The sequence below is a fragment of the Petromyzon marinus genome, unplaced genomic scaffold, assembly GCF_048934315.1.
Source record: "Petromyzon marinus isolate PM22_M1 ecotype Great Lakes invasive population unplaced genomic scaffold, UKy_Petmar_22M1.pri1.0 PM_G_Scaffold_58, whole genome shotgun sequence".
Lineage (NCBI taxonomy): Eukaryota > Metazoa > Chordata > Hyperoartia > Petromyzontiformes > Petromyzontidae > Petromyzon > Petromyzon marinus.
In genome coordinates, this window is record NW_027423011.1 from 1,221,261 (window position 1) to 1,243,358 (window position 22,098).

Consider the following 22,098-nt stretch of genomic DNA (forward strand, 5'->3'; position numbering starts at 1 on the left):
CCGCGCTTGCACTGAAATCCGAGGTGAGAAATTCTCATGGTGGTGGTGGTTGTGATTGTTGTTGTTTACCAAGGTAGAACCTCGCTCTCTCTCGTAGGGATGTCAGTTGAGTAGCAGCGAGCATGGGAATCGATGTCCAGGTTGGAACTTTACATCGCGGGGCCTAGCCACGCGGGGCCTTGCCTCCTGCCCTCGCCTGATTGCATTCACTTTAATTATCTCGCTTAAGTTTAATTTGTCTTCACCCGGCTGGTTACTTTGTAACTTTGTTTTATTGTAAATATTCACGCAGTTTTTATTTTCTTTTGTTAGCAGGCCAAGCCCGCTTGAGTTCCTATACCGCTCTTGTTATCAGAAGCGACCTGCCCACAACAACACAAGGTGAGGCTTTGTCAACGTGTGTGAATGTTTTGACTTAAAACTTTGGTGACTGCAGGAATTAATATTCTTGGTTCTTTCGGTAAAGTCACGTAGATAGAAAATAAAATAAAAATAACAGATAATAATTTTTCTTTTTTTTTAAATTAAGCAAAACACCCCACAACGTTTCTATGGCAACATTAATGTTGAAGATGCGAGGGCTTACAGGAATATTTATGACATTTGCCCTCTCATTGCGTGCCATGACAGTGTTGTTTGCACAGTCACACAGAGTCACTGTAAGATGTTTTTCTTGGTCGTGTTTTTGTTTTTTTGCTTGTTGTGGTTGCACCCGATTCAAGAGCCGAATGGCTCACGGGACTATAACCAAAATAAATAAAACTGAAAATCAAAAAACTGAAACCGTGTGATGAATTTTGGGAAAGTTTTTCACTGCATCTCCAAATATATATAAAAGACAAAGTTGTGATTGTATTAAGTCTATTGCATTGCAAAGTATTCTAAGTAAAAATATAAATGTTATTAAACCAATATTAGATCATAAATACATTTCTACCCGACAATATACAAATCTACATTGTGCTAATGTTTTAATTCTACTTTTATTAACTCACAAACTTTCAAATATACTGTCTAGGACACATTTTCAAAGAAATATTTTCATGTACCCAGACAATATTTGCACGTGCCCACATAAAAAAAAACTTGCAGACTGCATACGTAGCTACGACAATGCAAAGCAGCACACACAGCCATGCATTCAATAGCTTTTTACGTTTCGCGGGTTTCTCTCTAAGTTTATTCGGTTTCTATTTCAGCTTATTGGGGTTTTCTGTCTCCTAGTGAATGGGCAGTGATGAGTCTATGGGCAGTGCTGAGTCTACGGGCAGTGCTTATCAGTTCTACGGAATCTCAGCCTCGCTAAACACGTGATCGCCTATCCGCGCTACGTTTTCTGAAAGCGTCAAGATAAGGCCTCTGACGCGATCACAGGCACGCGCGCAAGTCACCCGTCCGTGGTAGTGACACGGAACGTCGGACATAAGCGACCTCCTCTTCCACCAGCGCACTAGGAAACAGTTTCGTGTGTAACCTCATCAAGACCCCTCCCCCAGACACCTACGGAGCTTTGCGCCGGTAAGTGCCGTAGTGAGGCCTGGTCCCCGGGAGTGTCGCCGGTCTCGGCTAGATTGCTCACCCGGCCCAGGGTGGCGATGTTGGCCGCCTGGGGCTCGCTGGGGAGACAAAGGCGGGCGCGCGCTCAGGCGCTTGGTCACCCCATCGTGCGCCACACGGCGGCAGCTGCTGCTGCTGGAGACTGAACAGCGGCTCGCCCCCCAAGGGTCTCGTTCCAGGGCTCGTACGGTGGGGGGGGGGCATCTCTATAGTTTGTCTTTGATGGTGGTGGTGGTGATGGTGGTGGTGTTGGTGGTGGTGATGTTGGTGGTGTTGGTGGTGATGTTGTTGGTGGTGGTGATGGTGGTGATGGTGGTGGTGGTGGTGGTGATGTTGGTGGTGGTGTTGTTGGTGGTGGTGGTGGTGATGGTGGTGATGGTGATGGTGGTGATGTTGGTGGTGGTGATGTTGGTGGTGGTGGTGATGTTGGTGGTGGTGTTGTTGGTGGTGGTGGTGATGGTGGTGATGGTGATGGTGGTGATGGTGGTGGTGATGTTGGTGGTGATGGTGGTGGTGGTGATGGTGGTGGTGATGGTGGTGATGTTGATGGTGGTGGTGGTGATGGTGGTGGTGATGGTGGTGGTGATTGTGATTTTGGTGGTGATGTTGGTGGTGGTGATGGTGGTGGTGATGTTGGTGGTGGTGGGGATGTTGGTGGTGATGTTGGTGGTGGTGATGGTGGTGGTGATGTTGGTGGTGGTGGTGTTGGTGGTGGTGATGTTGGTGGTGGTGGTGATGTTGGTGGTGATGTTGGTGGTGGTGATGTTGGTGGTGATGGTGGTGGTGGGGATGTTGGTGGTGATGTTGGTGGTGGTGATGGTGGTGGTGATGTTGGTGGTGGTGGTGATGTTGGTGGTGGTGATGGTGGTGGTGGTGATGGTGGTGGTGATGTTGGTGGTGGTGATGGTGGTGGTGATGTTGGTGGTGGTGATGGTGATGTTAGTGGTGGTGATGTTGGTGATGTTGGTGGTGGTGATGGTGGTGGTGGTGATGTTGGTGATGGTGGTGGTGTTGGTGGTGATGTTGGTGTTGGTGATGGTGGTGGTGATGGTGGTGGTGATGGTGGTGGTGATGTTGGTGGTGGTGATGGTGGTGGTGATGTTGGTGGTGGTGATGGTGGTGGTGGTGGTGATGTTGGTGGTGGTGATGGTGATGTTAGTGGTGGTGATGTTGGTGATGTTGGTGGTGGTGGTGGTGTTGATGGTGGTGGTGGTGATGTTGGTGGTGGTGGTGATGGTGGTGGTGTTGGTGGTGATGTTGGTGGTGGTGATGTTGGTGGTGGTGATGTTGGTGGTGATGATGTTGGTGGTGGTGATGGTGGTGGTGATGTTGGTGGTGATGGTGGTGGTGATGGTGGTGGTGGTGATGTTGGTGGTGGTCGTGATGTTGGTGGTGGTGGTGATGTTGGTGGTGATGGTGGTGATGTTGGTGGTCGTGGGGATGTTGGTGGTGGTGGTGATGATGGTGGTGGTGATGTTGGTGGTGGTGATGTTGGTGGTGATGTTGGTGGTGTTGGTGGTGTTGTTGGTGGTGGTGTTGTTGGTGGTGGTGATGTTGGTGGTGGTGATGTTGGTGGTGGTGGTGATGGTGGTGATGTTGGTGGTGGTGATGTTGGTGGTGGTGGTGATGTTGGTGGTGGTGGGGATGTTGGTGGTGATGTTGGTGGTGGTGGTGGTGTTGGTGGTGGTGATGTTGGTGGTGGTGGTGATGTTGGTGGTGGTGGTGGTGATGTTGGTGGTGGTGATGGTGGTGGTGGTGATGTTGGTGGTGATGTTAGTGGTGGTAATGTTGGTGGTGGTAATGTTGGTGGTGGTGATGTTGGTGGTGGTGGTGATGTTGGTGGTGGTGGTGGTGGTGATGGTGATGGTATTGGTGGTGGTGATGATGTTGGTGGTGATGTTGATGGTGGTGGTGATGTTGGTGGTGGTGATGTTGGTGGTGGTGGTGATGTTGGTGGTGGTGGTGATGTTGGTGGTGATGTTGGTGGTGATGTTGGTGGTGGTGGTGATGTTGGTGGTGATGTTGGTGGTGGTGATGTTGGTGGTGATGTTGGTGGTGGTGATGGTGATGTTGGTGGTGCTGGTGATGTTGGTGGTGGTGGTGATGTTGGTGGTGGTGATGTTGGTGGTGGTGATGTTGGTGGTGGTGATGTTGGTGCTGATGGTGATGTTGGTGGTGGTGGTGGTGATGGTGATGTTGGTGGTGATGGTGGTGGTGGTGATGTTGGTGGTGGTGATGGTGGTGGTGGTGATGGTGATGGTGGTGATGTTGGTGGTGGTGGTGATGTTGGTGGTGGTGGTGATGTTGGTGGTGGTGGTGATGTTGGTGGTGGCGATGGTGGTGGTGATGGTGGTGGTGGTGATGTTGGTGGTGATGATGTTGATGGTGGTGATGTTGGTGGTGGTGATGTTGGTGGTGGTGATGTTGGTGGTGGTGATGTTGGTGGTGGTGGTGATGTGGTGGTGGTGATGTTGGTGGTGGTGATGTTGGTGGTGGTGGTGATGGTGATGTTGGTGGTGATGTTGGTGGTGGTGATGTTGGTGGTGGTGATGTTGGCGGTGGTGGAGATGTTGGTGGTGGTGATGTTGGTGGTGATGTTGGTGGTGATGATGGCGGTGGTGGTGATGATGTTGGTGGTGGTGGTGATGTTGATGTTGGTGGTGGTGGTGGGGATGTCGGGTGGGACAGAACAGGGCAAGGTTCCTATGTAATTGGCCACTGATGTTATCCATTGTGGGAGTTAAACTCAGGTGGATGGGGTCATGGCTCAGTGTTCTAACCACTGCACCGCTGCTTCATCCACGTTACAGACTTGAGTCTCAGCAGCTGCTGAAGAGGCCCACTGAGCTTAGTGCAGCTCTGTTGCAAAGACGACCGCAGCCCAAGGCCGCCGCCAGTTGCAGGACATTGCAAGGTGTAGAGATGCGCCTACTGACAAGAGCAAAAACAACTTACTTCCACGAAATAGTTTAAACGTTACATTTTGATTTAAAGCTTTCGTGACTGCAGTAATTCATATTCTCAGCTCTTTCAGGTAAAGTCACATTGAAGAGAAACAATAAAATAATAACATATATATAAAACATATAGGAATAGGTTTTACCCTTTTAACTGACACAAAAACTGACACCTTTATTCAAGGCATCATGTTTGCAATAACCACAACACAAGCAGTCAAAATGCAAACAAAAAAGACAACTCTGATAATAATATGCACTGTCCTTGAATTTTGGCGTCTTCTGGTCCAACACCAGTGGAGACTGGGCTCTAAGAAAAGCCGTCTCGGGTGTGGACCAATCAAATTCAAGGACAGTGCCAATATTATTATCAGAGTTGTCTTTTTTGTTTGCATTTTGACTGCTTGTGTTGTGGTTATTGCAAACATGATGCCTTGAATAAAGGTGTCAGTTTTTGTGCCAGTTAAAAGGGTAAAACCTATTCCTATATCTTGTTACTGGCAAAGGAGGTCTCATAATATTTATAAAACAATATTATTTTATTGTTTCTCCTTTAACGTGACTTTAGCGAAAGAGCTAAGAATATAGTTTAAACGTTGTTCTCAAGGCTGTGTGATGCACCGAGTCGGAGTGTGACTCTTCCAGTCCGAGTGGCAGCCAGAGGAACGCAGAACGCGCCCGAGAGTCCAACCCAGGGTTGGGCAGATTTCTTGACTCACGGTGCCACCAATGGGTTCTAAAATTTGACAAGAGGGTGCCGGGCCAGGAACAGACGGACGGAGCGTTCATTTGCAAGGCAATTTTAACAAATTGCATGAACATGAACGACACAAAAACGTGTCGTAACGTGACTGATCAAACATCACGAAAACGTCTGAGGCCTGCGCCCAAAACAATTACCGCACTCCCGGTCAAAGTGCGCCGTCTAATCTGGGAAACGGGGGCATTACAGGAGAAAGGTAAAATTTAATTTAACAACAAAAACAATAATAATATTTGGACAAGTTCGGCAGGCCGGATTAAAAAGCCCAACGGGCCGTCCTTTGCCCACGTCTGGCCCAACCCGTGTAGAGACGGCGCTACGGGATCGCTTCGTGACGCAGGAGTGAAGTGTAACGTGGCCCTTGCAGTACCGAGAGCGACTGACAAGGGGGGTGCCCTTCACCCCGCAGCGGATAGACCACGGCTGAGACTGATGACGGACCGGTTGAGGGTCACGGCGTTCCTCTGAGGCCGAATGAATCAGCCTCGCCCCCCTCCGCTGCACTCCGGGCTCTCACGTGATGTATCCTGTACACAAATCGAACGTCTCTGAATATGGATTCAACTGTCGCCGGTTCCAACGTGCAAGCCTCATCTCCCCTCTTACACCAGGCACCGCCTCTGTGTGCTCTGCGCCGCAGGAGCCGAAGGTTTCTGATCGAAGCAGCGAGTTGACCTTCTCCTTGTGTAGAGGTCAACCCTCGGTTCGTCTTTTGCTTCGCCTTCTCCTCTTGCTGCCTCCAAGATCTGGAACTTACTTCCCTCAACCATCTGTCCACGTCCAAGCTAAATACATTTCCTCCTCTTCTCTGCCTATGGCCGTCTCTCTCTTAAAATACCGGACAAATATCACGCCTCGTTGTTACCGGTTAGGTGCACGCGTCTGTTGTGGTATAGCGTCGTGAGATTCGGTTGCATGTAGATGCTCTCTAAATTAAAAATCGTGTTAACTTATTCTGTACAAGCTACACCACTGTCGTCATGTATAATTATCACACACACACACCATTCACGCTATTCGCCACCGCAGAGTTAATCGTGTAGGCAATGTCACAACAGTAGTGCAGCTACCGACCTACTCACCTACAAAGAGTGCAATATAGCTAGGAGCTGATATGATTAGTCGATTATGTGAATTGACTTATAACTTTTGTGTGCATGTATGTTGTTGAACTTCTTTCACGCTGTACGGTAGTTAACCGTGCCAATCAGAGATGTGGGGGAAGGACGAAAGACTAAACACAAAGCAGTTACATTTTGATTTAAAGCTTTCGTGACTGCAGAAATTCATATTCTTAGCTCTTTCGGTAAAGTCACGTTGAAGGGAAACAATAAAGTAATAAAATATATATAAAACAATAAAAATCATGATGACCGTTTGTGTTATGGTCGAAACGTCGTGAGAATTTTTATTGTGTTTTATATATTTTATTATTTTATTGTTTCCCTTCAACATGACTTTACCGAAAGAGCTTAGAACACAAAAAGCAGTTCTAAAGAAATGAGTTTTAAATCTAGATGTGAATGTGCATAGCTCCAGTGGCTTCCTAATATAGTAATAAAAAGTATTCCAGGCGGCTGCAGAAACACACCTGACAGCGTGCGACACCGTGACCGTCTTTGTTCGGTGGCTGAGCCAAAAGGCACTGCGAGGATGACCGCAGTTTGCGTGAAGGTTCCTTAACCAGAGGAACGCGTGGTCAGTAACTCGGGTGGATTAAAAAACAGCGACCGTTTCAGCGTCACGCTTCCCGAAGGTAGGAAACCCCCTACAAGCCACGCCCAGCATGATACAACTGATTATGCCGCGCCCATAACCTCCCATCCAGTGGCACATATGCGGACACATTTTAAAAAAAAACTAATTATTTTCCAATTTGTCGAGTAATGAAACCGATATATTTGGTTGAGTGATTGACGACTTGAGAAATATGATGATATCCCAGCTCTAATTATAACTGCGGTTATTTAAGAGATGGTCAAATCAAAATTCATCACCATAATTCATGACACATTTATAAATTCATATATATAAAATATTTTACTTAATTAAAACCATGCGATATAATTTATTTCGTTATTGAGCTGCGTGAATTGTAAAACATGCACTCCATTGATTTAAAATATCCATTTAAAAATTGTATCCTTTTAGCAACTTGATCAAAACCTATTTGCGATTTGGCATCTTCATGAGATCAAAGATGAATCGGCCCACTCTGAAACACAAGCAAAATGAATATCTGAATATGAATGGCGTGACCAAATAAAACATATGCTGGATCGTTTTGGTGAACGCTACACTAACAACAATAATCATTTCTATACAACGTCTGGCTCGCGTGATTACTCTGTGTGGTTCATAAGGTGGGGGGCGTGTGCTGCTTTGATGATGGCAATTCAACCCCAGACCCACCACCCTCCCCAACAACTCGCTCCAACCATTCTGCGGTCATGATTTGGGACTGTGCTTCCATTTGCAAGTAAACTCACATTTCAACAATGAGGGTTTGAAAGCATTAAGCATTAGCTCTGTCTGCATGTCTGCTCTGTTGTAAAGATGATCCAATATGAACACAATTGTAGTACAACAGCTCTGTTGCTGTTAGGGACCTAACAATGTTGAAAACTGGCCAAAATTGATTAAACGGCCCACTCATGGTCCAGAGCAGAACTCGGTACCACCTAAGGTAGCAAAACTTAAGTCGTACCCATTTATTTGGATGGAAAATGAAAGTAAATTACTTGATAGTCTCACTTATTGCATTTGTTTATCACTGGCCACGTAGAGAAATTGAAACTGCTCAATTTAGGCCACCTCACGTGGTACCGACAAAGGAGACATCTCATGGGCTATGAAAAAATATGAATAGGTTGTATCCTTTCTGGCAATAAAACAGATCTTAAGATTCATTGAAGAAGGTTTCTGTTTGGTGTTTGAACATCTAAACACCCGGTTTATTGCCAAAAAAGGATCAAATCTATTCTTATTTTGTCATACTTTGATACCGGCAAAACGGTCTCATTTTGAAGCGTCTCATGGACTATTGGATGGGGAGAAAAAAAACGGCGCTAAAAGTCAGTGCCGACCTCTCCTGTCGTGCCCAGTGATGTCATCACGGGCGAAGTTCACCGCGCGAAGTCAAACGCCGCTCGAAACGCAAACTCATCGCTCGGTGAACATTTCCGAGGACAAACAAACGCATGCCGGGAACCGTGTGAGTTTGTGTTTCTTGTTTCCTCTGCGCAATGTGGGGGAGGGCTTCATCGAGCAGTGGATTGACAAAAGCGCTGTATGCATACTGCACAGGCTACGCTAACGACACATTTAGGCCCATGGACAGAACAAACGCGTCTCTCTTTCTCCATCCGTCTCCACTCTCTCTCTCTTCCTCTCTTCACTGCTGGCCTGTAGGTTTGGGCCGAGCGAGTTCCTGCCGGGGATTTGGCTTTTCAGGAGCTGATTCCCCCCGTGGCTTTGTCGGCACGAGGCGACCGCGCGGAGTGTCAAGGGCTCCACCGGGCCCCAAGGCGCTGCCCCAGCACCACCGTAGTAGCCAAACCATCGGTGCTCGGCATGGCCTGCATGAAGGTCCTGCTGGACCTCATGTTGCGCACGGGGTACAGCATCGTCCAGGAGAGCAGACAGAGGAAGTTCGGACCGCCGCCCGACTGGCAGGGGCCCCCTCCCGCCCATGGCTGCGAGGTGTTTCTGGGGGGGATCCCGCGCGACCTCTACGAGGATGAGCTGGTGCCCGTGCTGGAGATGGTGGGGAAGCTCTACCAGCTCCGCCTCATGATGGATTATAGCGGAGAGACCCGCGGCTATGCGTTCGCTACCTACGCGACGCTCGCCCAAGCCACGGATGCCGTCAAGAAACTCAACAAATTCGAGATCCGTCCCGGACGCCGCATTGGAGTCCACTTCAGCGTGGACAATCGCCACCTCTTCATTGGGGCGCTGCCAAAGGACAAGAAGCGAGCGGAGGTGATGATGGCGATGAGCGGTGCCACGGAGGGCGTGGTGGATGTCACGATGAGCGTCTGTTACCGGGACAAAACCCTCAACCGAGGCTACGCGTTCATCGAGTACCGGAGCCATCATGCGGCCGCCATGGCCCGGCGGAAGCTCCTTCGAATCAACTTGCAGCTATGGGGCCGGACCATCAAGGTGGACTGGGCGTGGCCAGAGGCGTGGCTAGGCCCCGCCTCCGGCCACGCCCTCTCGTGAAACCTTGGAGCAGGTTACACGAGAGGGCGTGGCCAGAGGCGTGGCTAGGCCCCGCCTCCGGCGACGCCCTCTCGTGGAACCTTTTGAGCAGGTTACCGGAGTAACTCGGCTAGCCCCACCTGTTGCCTTTGCCCCAAATGCGCCTCCTTCCCTGATTGGTTGTTACCTCTGTGGCTGTACCTGTTAAGCCCTTGCCAGGCCAGCAGGTGTCACCCTGTCATGTCAGCAGGTGTCACCCTGTCATGTCAGCAGGTGTCACCCTGTGATGTCAGCAGGTGTCACCCTGTGATGTCAGCAGGTGTCACCCTGTGATGTCAGCAGGTGTCACCCTGTGATGTCAGCAGGTGTCACCCTGTCATGCAAGCAGGTGTCACCCTGTGATGTCAGCAGGTGTCACCCTGTGATGTCAGCAGGTGTCACCCTGTGATGTCAGCAGGTGTCACCCTGTGATGTCAGCAGGTGTTACCCCTTGTCATGTCAGCAGGTGTCACCCTGTGATGTCAGCAGGTGTCACCCTGTCATGTCACCAGGTGTTACCCTGTGATGTCAGCAGGTGTCACCCTGTGATGTCAGCAGGTGTCACCCTGTGATGTCAGCAGGTGTCACCCTGTGATGTCAGCAGGTGTCACCCTGTGATGTCAGCAGGTGTTACCCCATGTCATGTCAGCAGGTGTCACCCTGTCATGTCAGCAGGTGTCACCCTGTCATGTCAGCAGGTGTCACCCTGTGATGTCAGCAGGTGTCACCCTGTGATGTCAGCAGGTGTTACCCCATGTCATGTCAGCAGGTGTTACCCTGTGATGTCAGCAGGTGTCACCCTGTCATGTCAGCAGGTGTCACCCTGTCATGTCAGCAGGTGTCACCCTGTGATGTCAGCAGGTGTCACCCTGTGATGTCAGCAGGTGTCACCCTGTCATGTCAGCAGGTGTCACCCTGTGATGTCAGCAGGTGTCACCCTGTGATGTCAGCAGGTGTTACCCTGTCATGTCAGCAGGTGTCACCCTGTGATGTCAGCAGGTGTCACCCTGTGATGTCAGCAGGTGTTACCCTGTCAGCAGGTGTCACCCTGTGATGTCAGCAGGTGTCACCCTGTGATGTCAGCAGGTGTTACCCTGTGATGTCAGCAGGTGTCACCCTGTCATGTCAGCAGGTGTCACCCTGTCATGTCAGCAGGTGTCACCCTGTGATGTCTGCAGGTGTCACCCTGTCATGTCAGCAGGTGTCACCCTGTCATGTCAGCAGGTGTCACCCTGTCATGTCATCAGGTGTCACCCTGTGATGTCAGCAGGTGTCACCCTGTGATGTCAGCAGGTGTCATCCTGTCATTGCACTTTAATGAAAACCGACAACAGAATCCTTGAAGAAAAAACGAATTCAGGTGTTTGACATGTCGACGCCATTTCGTTTTGAAAATGTAGGGGAGAAAAATATATATTGTTCACATCGCATTCTGTTTTGTCAATAATCTCTGTAACCTGCACCTGCTCTGCAAGCCATGCATTAACCCCTTTCTGTCTCAATTTAATTCCCAGCATGCAATTCTCCAAGCCTCAGATTTTATAAAATCTTTCGCGCAACTTTAATCCTAGTAAATATATTTTTTTCTTCTAAAACACAAGCATTATATTTAGTCTATTGCATGGCTAAAGTATTCTAAGTAAAAATATCAATTGTATTAAACCAATGTTAGATCATCGCTATGATAAATATATTTCTACCCTACAATATACAAATCTACATTGTGCTAATGTTTCAATTCTACTTTTATTAACTTACAAATATAGTGTCTAGGACACATTTTCAAAGAAATATTTTCATGTACCCAGACAATATTTGCATGTGGCCGCATAAAAAACTTGCAGACTGCATACGTAGCTACGACAACAGAATCCTTGAAGAAAAAACTAATTCAGGTGTTTGACATGTCGACGCCATTTCGTTTTGAAAATGTAGCGGAGAAAAATATATATTGTTCACATCGCATTCTGTTTTGTCAATGATCTCTGTAACGTGCGACTGCTCTGCAAGCCATGCATTAACGCCTTTCTGTCTCAATTTAATTCCCAGCATGCAATTCTCCAAGCCTCAGATTTTATAAAATCTTTCGCTCAACTTTAATCCTAGTAAATATATTTTTTTCTTTTAAAACACAAGCATTATATTTAGTCTATTGCATGGCTAAAGTATTCTAAGTAAAAATATAAATTGTATTAAACCAATGTTAGATCATCGCTATGATAAATATATTTCTACCCTACAATATACAAATCTACATTGTGCTAATGTTTCAATTCTACTTTTATTAACTTACAAATATAGTGTCTAGGACACATTTTCAAAGAAATATTTTCATGTACCCAGACAATATTTGCATGTGGCCGCATAAAAAACTTGCAGACTGCATACGTAGCTACGACAACAGAATCCTTGAAGAAAAAACTAATTCAGGTGTTTGACATGTCGACGCCATTTCGTTTTGAAAATGTAGCGGAGAAAAATATATATTGTTCACATCGCATTCTGTTTTGTCAATGATCTCTGTAACGTGCGACTGCTCTGCAAGCCATGCATTAACGCCTTTCTGTCTCAATTTAATTCCCAGCATGCAATTCTCCAAGCCTCAGATTTTATAAAATCTTTCGCTCAACTTTAATCCTAGTAAATATATTTTTTTCTTTTAAAACACAAGCATTATATTTAGTCTATTGCATGGCTAAAGTATTCTAAGTAAAAATATCAATTGTATTAAACCAATCTTAGATCATCGCTATGATAAATATATTTCTACCCTACAATATACAAATCTACATTGTGCTAATGTTTCAATTCTACTTCTATTAACTTACAAATATAGGACACATTTTCAAAGGAATATTTTCATGTACCCAGACAATATTTGCACGTGCCCACATAAAAAACTTGCAGACTGCATACGTAGCTACGACAACAGAATCCTTGAAAAAACGAATTCAGGTGTTTGACATGTCAACGCCATTTCGTTTTGAAAATGTAGGGGAGAAAAATATATATTGTTCACATCGCATTCTGATGTCAAAACATTTGATTCTTTATAAAATTGAAAAACCCTTGAACAACTTTGCTGCACATGGAGATGTCTGTGCACCGCCTCGTTTCCACAGCCTCTATCCCGGTGCCATTTGTATTTCATGCACATACCGCTGTTAAGAGTTTGATGTTTTATTGATTTTCAATTTTGGTGTTTTTTTGCTGTAATGTTTTTTTGTTACTTTTTTAGTGGAAATAAAGTCCTGAAAAGTCTATTCCTCTCTCTCTCTCTCTCCACTCTCTGGGCCGAGTCTCTGCCACTTTTGGTTCTGAGTGTCGCATGCTTGGGATCCTTCTCTCCCTCCTCTGTGGATTTAATTTGATTTGCTGATTTACACGTCAACATATTTCAGACTTTTTCCTAATCATTACCAACGTTTCCATGGCCATGCACTTTAGAGTAACTTATTACCTTTTACCACAGCATCATAATATAATTTTCCTGGATCATCGCCTTCATAGCTTTGATCAATCACCAATGGTTTACTGGTTCGTTTTTGTATTTACTTATGCCACCATCTTTCCCCGTGGGACCATGTGCGTGAAGTTGTGTCGCACATAAACAGAATCTGTTCACATCACGATTTTCCGTACTCGACTGTCAGTTGCCATCTCCGGGGCAATATGCACATTTGTCGACTCGGCGAATCGACTTGATTTCGGGCCCCGTTGGGTCGCCCCTTTTGTGCTTTTGCGTGAGCCGGATTTCAACGCAATTCCCGATCCGCTGTGGTGCCACGGTCTCGGAGCAACTCTGCCATCGCCTCGACTCCCCCGTGCCCCCCCACACCGAGCACGCACCTGCAGCGCGCGCACGTAGTGTCCTGGCGGGGGATTGCCCGGCACGACGGGTTTTCATCCGAAGGGTCTCTGGGATGAAAGTCCCGCGGTTTCCCGGCGCCAGGAGAATGGCCGACCCTCGCAGAGCGAGTCACATTGCGGCGCTCCTGAGTTGGCTTCAAATTGTTTGGGCGCGCGAAGTTTCGCCGGGTCGGCGGCGACGAGTCGCACGCGACGCTCCCCGCCTTCTCGAGCCGCTCGCGGCATCCGTGCGACACCGGCGAGCGCCGCTACGAGGCGGCGATAGGCAAAGTTCCCTTTCGTCTTCGTCCCTCCGACTCTCACGGCGTCCGCGCGACGCCGTGAGCACGGCCGCGAGGTACGTGATGGGGCGTGCGAGCATTTGCGGACTTGGGTAGCGGTAGGCCTAGGGTCGGCTCGTAGAATATTCCCTCCGGGCGGTGCGGGGTTTGCGCCACGAATAAAAGTTAGCAGAGAGCATCGGTGTGGTGCGCGTGTGATTCCCGTGCGGAGCGGCTCCGTGGGCGGATGCGCGGCGAGAGCGAGGGCGGAGCCGCGGCCGGAGCTCGCGCGTTGAGATCATCGCCCGTCGGCGTGGACGCGAGTGGGCCGCGGCGTGCTGCGTCAGCGTCAGCAGTAGTGGGGGCGCGGCGTGCACGGACGCGCATTGAGATAATCGCCCGCGGGTGCGAGACCGTTCGGGCCCCGTGTTAACGACGGCTGCTGTGCCCGCGGATGCTCGTGGAGGTTATCGCTCGCCGGTGCAGGCGCTAGCATGCCGCTGTCCGCTGCGTTAGCGATAGCCGCGGTGCGCGCGGGGGTGCGTGGGTTTACTCCGTGCGGCCGTGAGCCAGCAGCACGAGTCTGTCCCTCGGAGAGGGCGCTAGCGCGGGGGGCCCGATCGCTCGGTCGGCGGGGGCCCGGCGGGAGCCGACCGACGCGGTGGAGGGGGCGGCGGAAAGGGCGGACGTCGCGCTCCACCTGCCCAGCGAGGGCGGTGGGGTGGACGTCGGCCCCCACACCGCCATGGCCCTGTACACGTTAAAGTATTGAGCACAAACTCAAGGAGCAGGGAAAATGGTAATGTTGCTTGGATTTAATTTTAATATCATTGCAACTGTATAGTTTTGATATGTTTTATTGAAAAACATTCACGTGCATTGGCATGTCCCTCTGTCTCAAACATTAATAATGTATCATCTGCAAATGTCCTTTAGCAATGCAAATGTTTGTTCAACATTGGTATGCAGCTTGAAGAATGATGGAGTCTTATAACTGAAGACACTTTGGAATTTCAATCAAAATTTACAAATAATCCACTCTACCATAAACATGCTACATTCCAGCTAAAGTATAGTAGTATATTACTGTAAAGTAGTATGGTGTATAGCACAGATATTTTGTACAAACCCAGTGAGATGGGAGTGCTGCTTTGATGCATTACGCTTGGATCCGATCTCATGGGTTCAATTCAAGTTAACCCCTAAGGGTACAATTTTATTTTTACAGTTTCAATCGGACCAAGTACCTGGGGAGGTTTATTCCAAGTCAACATGGCTTAAAATCTGCCATGCTGAAATAAAATAGCTGGACGTTATTGCTTCTGACGTGAGTGCAGGACTCGCTATCCATGCCAAGGTGCGGAGGCTCATTTGGGCGACCAAAGGAATTCCGAATGCATGTTACAATAACGTTAATTTCAGATGACTGGATTCATTGGTAGAGTGCTCCAACTTGGGCAGAGATATCTGGCTGGAAAGTGATGTAGTTAAAACGTTTGTCTCGCAGTTTTAAAGGTTGCAATTTCAAGATACAGTTTGGGCATCAGAGCTCAATAAATTGAGTACTATTCTGTGTGAGGTTAACAGGAGTCATCCAATGGAGAGACTGGGCCATGCCATATAAATGTGGAATTTATATCAGTTGACAGGTCAAACGTACTCTTTGTCCTTTTTGGTCACTTTATTATTATAGGCTAGTGGTGTTTGTGTTTTAATCACAGAGATGGGGGGGGGGGCATTGCACCTCGCTACACCCATCCACTGCTGACGGTAGAGGTTGTGTCTGTGTGTGTACACACAGACACAGTGTAAACACACACAGTGTACACACACACATTGTACACACACACAGTGTAAACACACACAGTGTACACACACACAGATTGTACACACACAGAGTGTACACACACAGTGTACACACACACAGTGTACACACATACACACAGTGTACACACACACAGTGTACACACACAAAACAAAAAAAACAAAGATCCCCCATATAGCCTTAACAGACTGTAGGGGCAAGTGCTGTTAGCGAGCACCTATGAAGGCCGGAACGGTACACGAGGGGGTGGGTGGCCAGCACCACGCCCGACCGCCTTTGTCTCCCTAGTGGCAATTTTTACACACCGCACCAGGTACTCATTTGAGGCTGAGTTGACCTAGGGGAGGCCTGGGACCGGTTCAGATAATCGTCACTGGTGTTGGCCGTGAGCGGGAATCGAACCCGGGTCGCCAGGTGCATAGCGCAGCGTAGCGCTAACCGGTACACTACCGCTCCCTTACACACACACAGTGTAAACACACACAGTGTACACAGACACAGTGTACATACACACAGTGTACACAAACACACTGTACACACACACAGTGTACAGACACAGTGTACACACACACAGTGTACACACAGTGTAAACACACACAGAGTAAACACACACAGTGTACACACACAGAGTGTACACACACAGTGTACACACACACGCATTGTGTACACACACACACAGTGCACACACACATTGTGTACACACACATTATGTACACACATTGTGTACACACACAGTGTACACACACACAGTGTACACACTGTGCACACACAGTGTACACACACAGTGTACACACAGTGTACACACACACACACAGTGTACACACACTGTGTACACACACACAGTGTACACACACACAGTGCACACACACAGTGTACACACACAGTGTATACAAAATAATGTCCACGTTGTTGTTGTAGCTGAGCCCACGCACCCAAGGGAGGGAGCAATGAAAATGAATCTAAATCAACTTAAACTCCAATCCCGCTCTGTGACGTCACCTCTCAGCATTACCTCATCGGCGTGAAACGCCAGGGGGAGGTGTACCTCGCTAGTGACGTCATGTCACCAAGGTATTACACCGCGCTCTTGAGCGTGACGTCACCTCCGCTTGTGTCACTGCCGATTGCGTTCCAGTGCCAATCCTTATTTGGGCAAAGCTACGCCCAGTGATAGCAACTGATTAACATAATTTATTCGTTAAAGCCGACGAGTTCATTGCCCACGACACATGGGACGAGGCACATTAACATGATTTATTCTCTATTTAGTTACGGAGCTGCTCATTGTGGGAGGAGCGTGTATCGTTCCCCGGAATCGACGTCATGTCACCTGCTGCCGCGTGACGTCACGAGGTAACACTGCACTGAAATCCGAGGTGAGAACTTCTCATTGCGATTGTGGTTGTTGTGGTGGTGGTTGTGGTTGTTGTTTACCAAGGTAGAGCCTCGTTCTCTCCCTTGTAGGGATGTCAGTTGAGTAGCAGCGAGCATGGGAATCGATGTCCAGGTTGGAACTTTACAACGCGGGGCCTAGCCACGTGGGGCCTTGCCTCCTGCCCTCGCCTGATTGCATTCACTTTAATTATCTCGCTTAAGTTTAATTTGTCTTCACCCGGCTCGCCACTTTGTAACTTTTTTTATTGTAAATATTCACGCAGTTTTTATTTTTTTCACCAGGCCAAGCCCGCTTGAGCTGCTATACCGCTCTTGTTATCAGAAGCGACCTGCCCACAACAACAATAACAACAAGGTGGGACTTGATAATTGTTTTTTTACCCTTTTATTCGGCAACAAAACTGACACCTTTTTTACAAGGAGTCATGTTCACATTGACCACAATACCTGCGGTCGGAACGCAAACACAAAACAACAACTCTGATAATGTATGTGGCACTGTCCTTGAAATTGATTGGTCCACACCCGAGACAACTTTCTTTAGAGCCTCGTCTCACGTTGGTGTTGGACCAGAAGACGCCAAAAAGAAAGTTGTCTCGGGTGTGGACCAATCAATTTCAAGGACAGTGCCAATACATTATCAGAGTTGTTGTCTTTTGTTTGCGTTCTGACCGCAGGTATTGTGGTCAATGTAAACATGACTCCTTGTAAAAAAGGTATCAGTTTTGTTGCCAGATAAAAGGGTAAAACCAATGATCATATTTTGTCACCGGCAAATGAGGTTTCCAATGATGCAATGACCTGTGCGTTGTGAATGACACAACGTTATGTTTTACATCTGCCGTTTAGCAGACTGCGCATATTGTGAATGTTACTGGGGTAGCCAGATATGCCTGTCGGATTTTAACCTTTAACCTCTGCAACAAATAGAGAATGTGCTACCACATTCTTGGTTCTTTTGGTAAAGTCACGTAGATAGAAAACAAAAATAAAGAAAAAATGCGTTTATTTTTATTATTTAAATCGTCATTTTATTTTTTTCTTTAATGAAACATTTTAATTGACGTGACTCTTTAAATTTTGATTTAAAGCTTTCGTGACTGCAGTAATTCATATTCTTAGCTCTTTCGGTAAAAGTCACGTTGAAGGGAAACAATAAAATAATAATATATATAAAACAATACAAATTCTCACGACGTTTCGACCGTAACACAAACGGTCATCAGTTTGTGTTATGGTCGAAACGTCGTGAGAATTTTTATTGTTTTATATATATTTTATTGTTTCCCTTCAACGTGACTTGACGGAAAGAGCTAAGAATATGAATTTACGTGACTTGACGGAAAGAACCCAGAACATTAATTCCTGCAGTCGCGAACGTTTTGAGTCAAAATAGAATGCGCCACCACTCGGCTCGCCTCAATCTGCGTGGAGGCGTGGGGGTGGGGGTCAGCCTGAGAGAGTTTCTCACCGGCGCAGAACTTCCACGCAGAGGCTCCACGCAGCTTTGTGCGGAGCGACAGGCCAGGCAGCTCCCACACAGCGTGGTGCAGCTCGTTAACATTTATAGTCTTGCTTCTTTCGGTAAAGTCACGTAGATAGAAAATAACAAAAACAAGAAAATTGGAAAATAAATTGATGAAAAGATGCCCATTGGTCGACTGAGATGACTGTGCCCCCCACAGTGTACACACACACAGTGTACACACACACACACTGTACACACACACACAGTGCCCACACAGTGCACACACACAGTGTACACACACACACAGTGCACACACACAGTGTACACACACACACAGTGCACACACACACTGTACACACACAGTGTGTACGTGTACACACACAGTGTGCACACACAGTGTACACACACACACAGTGCACACACAGTGTACACACACAGTGCACACACACAGTGTACACACACACTGTACACACACACAGTATGTATGTGTACACACACAGTGTGCACACACAGTGTACACACACAGAGTGTACACAATAATTTCAGTTAATATATTTTGGTATACCCCTGTGAGCCATTCGGCTCTTGAATCAAGTGCAACCACAACAAACACAAACAAGAAACTCATCTTAAAGTGACTACTTTGTGTGACTCTGCAAACAGAAAATCCATGAAAAAAACAGCAAAATGTTCCTGAAAAAAGCACCGTACACCAACGCTGTGCTAAAAATCCCAGTGGGATGCAATGTCCACGTTGTTGTTGCTGAGTTCAAGGGAGGGAGCAATGGAAAATGAATCTAAATCAACTTCAACTCCAACCCCGCTCTGTGCAGTCACTACTCAGCATCACCTCATCGGCGTGAAACGCCAGGGGGAGGTGTCCCTCGCTAGTGACGTCATGTCACCAAGGTATTCACCCCACCGTCTACCGCGCCCTTGAGCGTGACGTCACCTCTGCCTGGGTCAACTTCCGTTATCTGTTCAAGTACAATCCTTATTTGGGTAAAGCTACGCCCGGTGACTGGCGGCTCATTAACATAATGTATTCGTGAAGGCCGTCGCGAGTTTATTGCGACGGGTTTCAGCACCCACGCCCCATCCCTCCACGTATGGGCCGGGCTCATTAACATAATTTATTTAAATTAAGATCCATAATAAAGGTTTTTGGGTTAGATCACGTTTATTTATAAATGTGTCGTAACCCTTCACTACCCGACACGGCCAATCAGCTAAAAAAAGTGTCAAGTTGACAAAAAGACAAATAGTTCACTACTTTAGACACCGGTGTGTTGAAGAGTGAATCCATATTTACAGTTTGAGTACGACGTTTCGCTGGTAAATACATCCAGCATCATCGGGCAATTCGCCAGAATGGTAAAGCCCTCGCTTGCTCCCGGTTTTATATAGAGCAGCAGGGTGACGTCATCACTTAACTCATATCAGGTGCAGTGAATAGAGGCGGAGGGGGGGTATTGTAATTATATAATCGATTAGTAATCAGTCATTGGTTATGATTATGGCCGATTTCTCCCACCCTGGACACTCTCTGTTTCAGCTACTCCCCTCCGGCAGAAGGCTTCGGTCCATCAGGACCAAAACCTCACGCCATAAAAACAGTTTCTTCCCATCTGCTGCTGGCCTGTTAAACAAGGCCAAGGGCTAACACTGTTTTTAACATTTGATCTACATAACGACACCTTGCCGATATTAACTATGTTACCCTATTTGTATTTTTTATTTTTAAATTATATCTTAAAGCTATTTTATATTCGATATGTATTTAATTTTATATACTTCAGCCCCTTGGTGTTAGACTTTTAACCCTTATTATAGTAAGACTTGTTTAAAACTTATTTAAGATTTTAGATTCCTATATGTTGAATGTATGCACCATCCTGCCAAAGTAAATTCCGTGTCGGTGTGAACTTACATGGCGAATAAAACCCTTTCTGATTCTGATCTGATTCTGATTAGTAATGAGTTGTAGATTAGTAATTCTTTAAATCAAAATGTAATGTGTATTATTTAATAATACGCTTCCAGGCCGGACTAAGCCTGTAGCTGTCAGAGTGATTAAAGTTATTCTTGTTCCTCTCAATTTCAATGGATTCTCTAATTAGTCTTTGCCAGTAATAATTGGTTTTACACACCACTGCAACATTGTCAAAATCAATTGAGTGTCCTTGTTGACAAGCATGTTCTGCCACTGCCGACAGTTGTGTTTGACATAATTTAATATTTCTCTGATGTTCTTTTAGTCTTATGCTGATGTTATGTCCCGTCTGTCCAATGTATCAGGTGCCACATAAACAATTAATCCGATATAAACGTTCTGTTGATAATTTAGGTAATGCGTCTTTAGTGCAAGATACTAGTTTTTGAATTTTGTGTACTGTACCAAATATTACTGTAATGTTTTGCTTTTGCAAAACACGGGCTAATTTGTCAGTTACTCCTGAGATATATGGAATTTTTATTGTTTTAACAATCTGGTCACTTTCAGCAGTATTGCTTTGCGATCGTGATTTGGCATTCAATGCTCTGTTAATTTGAGCATTATTGTAGCCATTCTGTCGTAGTGCGTCTTTAACGTGTTTAATCTTTCTCACTAGACTCTCACCATCTGACACTGTTTTAGCCCGATGTATGAGCGTCTTGATAAGAGAGGATTTCTGAGCTGGATGATGCGAATCTGCATTCAGATAGGCATCAGTGTGCGTTTGCTTTCTGTAAACGCTGTGTGTTATTTTACCGTTTAGGCCATGTCCAAGCAAAATATCTAGGAATGGGAGTGTATTATTCACCTCCATTTCCATGGTGAACTGGATGGCCGGGTTTTGTGCATTGAGATGATTTAGAAAATCATTAAGTGTATCTTTACCATGTGGCCAGACAACCAAAGTGTCATCCACATATCTAAACCAAAAGGATGGTTTTAATGTGCTCGAGGCAAGTGCTCTTATTTCAAAGTTTTCCATGTACAATTTTGCTATAGCAGGGGATAAAGGAGAACCGATTGCTGCTCCTTCCTTTTGTTTAAAAGAAATCCCCTCTCCATAAGAAATAAGTGTTATTTAAACAATGGCCAGCAAGTTTCGGAATATCTTTTGGTAAACCGGTATTCTTTACTAGTATATCCAGTAATTTAAGCGATTCGTACACTGGAACCTTAGTGAATTGAGAAATCACATCAAAACTTACCAGAATATCATCAGGAGTAAGTTTAATATCTCTAATCACATTCACAAGATGTTCTGAATTATAAATAAACGCGATCTAACCCAAAAACCTTTATTATGAATAATATTGGTCGCGAAAGCCTACGTGTTAAACTGACTAACCTCTATGGGGAGGATACTTTTCTTAAAACCAGAAAATTGGAGAAGCTCCGCATTAAGCGGATGAAATTGATATCTTCACTGGCGTTCCTCAAAAGGTGCAGAGATTCAAAGGTAATACCAAACGCAGTTAAAATAACACATCACATAAAGTCTTCTAAAGCTAACCAAATACTACACAAAGCTATCGAATTATTATTAATAGAGAGAATACAGCACAATAGGAGTGAATTATCTTACATTTCGGAATCGCTAAAGCAGTTACACTTAGATATAAGCAATAGTGTATCTATGCATTATTGGAATATAATCGATAACATAACACAACAATCGGCTGATAATGTGTTTAAACTAACAAAAACTAACCAAATTAATAAATTTTCTAGACTACATAATAAACAAATCCCTACTGAAAACCAA

General features: G+C 46.3%; 1 pseudogene; it reads left to right on the forward strand.

Moving 5' to 3' along the window:
• The first annotated feature begins 310 nt into the window (after nucleotides 1-310).
• On the forward strand, nucleotides 311-9,734 carry LOC142918234 (putative RNA-binding protein 46 pseudogene; annotated as a pseudogene).
• The last annotated feature ends 12,364 nt before the right edge of the window (nucleotides 9,735-22,098 follow it).